Below are 1,602 nucleotides of genomic sequence, written 5' to 3' on the forward strand. Positions count from 1 at the left end.
CAATAAGAAGCTTCAACCGAACACTAGAAGACCAGTAGATCAACTAAGGTACTCAAAGATTATTAGGAGTCTAATGTACACGGTGAGCTGCATAAGGTCAGACATAGCATTCGTTGTAGGAATGCTTAGTATGTTCACAAGTAATCCTCAAAAGCTTCATTGGAATGTTGTTTAGAGATTGATGAGATACTTGAAAGGAACTATAGGTCTGGGCCTATTTTACACTAGATATCCAGCTGTAATCGAAAGCTATTCAGATGAAAGCTGGTAGTCAAAACCAAATGAGTGCAGATCTACTACAGGTTTTGTTTTCACCATGGGTGGAGCTGCCGTCTCGTGGAAGTCTAAGAAGCAGACTATGGAATTTGAGTTCTTCGTACTCTGTGCTGTAGGATATGAAGCTGAGTGGCTCAGTTGTTTTCTCTGAGACCTTCCACTGACAGAATTGCAAGGCGCAATTACTATCTATTGTGATAATCAGACGACGAGTGCTGTGGCAACGAACTCGATGTTTAATAGAAAGAAGCGGACCATTCATTTGAAACATGGCTATTTGAGAGAACTCATTTGCCAAGGAGTCATCTCTTTGATTGACGTCCGGTCTTTAGAAAATATGGCTGATCCTTTGACTAAGAGTCTGGAAAAGGACATAGTCGAAAGAACGTCTGCTGGAATGGGTCTTAAAGGTTTGTGAGTTTTACAAATACTTACCATTTACATCAAGTTATTAGTTCAAAGCTTACGCTACTAATGACAAGATGATTGGTTCAAAAGTGAAGTAAGATTTGCAAGTGAAATCCTATCATGGTATAGAGGATGACTGTTAAGCCTTAATGAGTCCAAAACATTTCGGATGCGAGCTGTTGAACAGGTAACATGCCTAAAGGACTCACCGATGATCCTATCATGTAAATGGGATAGTTGTTAATCCTTAATGAGTTCAAAACATTTCGGATGCGGTGTATTAGATAGGAAACACACCTAAAGAACTCACCGAGAATCTTATCATGAGAGAGGTTGGCTTTTAAGTCTTAATGAGTTCAAAGCATCTCGGATGCGGGATGTTTGATAGAAAACATGTCTAAAAAACTCACATATGCCTGGGTGAAGATTTGGTCGTCTTCTATAGTATATTGTGGAAAGATACCTAGAGCCCTAACAAAAACCAGGACATGCACATGACCATAAATGTGCAAGGCTTATAAGGAAAAGGCAAAGGCAAGTGTGATTCAACGTAAAACTATCACATATGAGTTTGGTCATGTGTGATTGCTGGATTTTAGACTATGCTTATTCAAATCTCTGTGACACCATACATCTATCTTTTATTCAGTTGGTCTAAGGGAGATTTAAGTCCTTACGACATCTACTTATGCACAACGATTGAAACAACGACACCGTTACACGACACTAGTTTAAAAACTTATAGGGGATTGTTAGATATTTTTGCTCAAAATCGCTTTCCAAAAATGTGGTTTCAAACTATATATTTATTAACTACTAGTATTTTTCATAAATCATTAGTAGCATAGAGAAAAGTTAAAGTTTTGATATCTCAAAGGTCCTGTGTTCGAGGCTTGCCAACGACAAGTCGAGAATTGT

This window comes from Asparagus officinalis, chromosome 9 (genome assembly GCF_001876935.1).
Source record: "Asparagus officinalis chromosome 9, Aspof.V1, whole genome shotgun sequence".
In the NCBI taxonomy this organism is placed as follows: Eukaryota; Viridiplantae; Streptophyta; class Magnoliopsida; order Asparagales; family Asparagaceae; genus Asparagus; species Asparagus officinalis.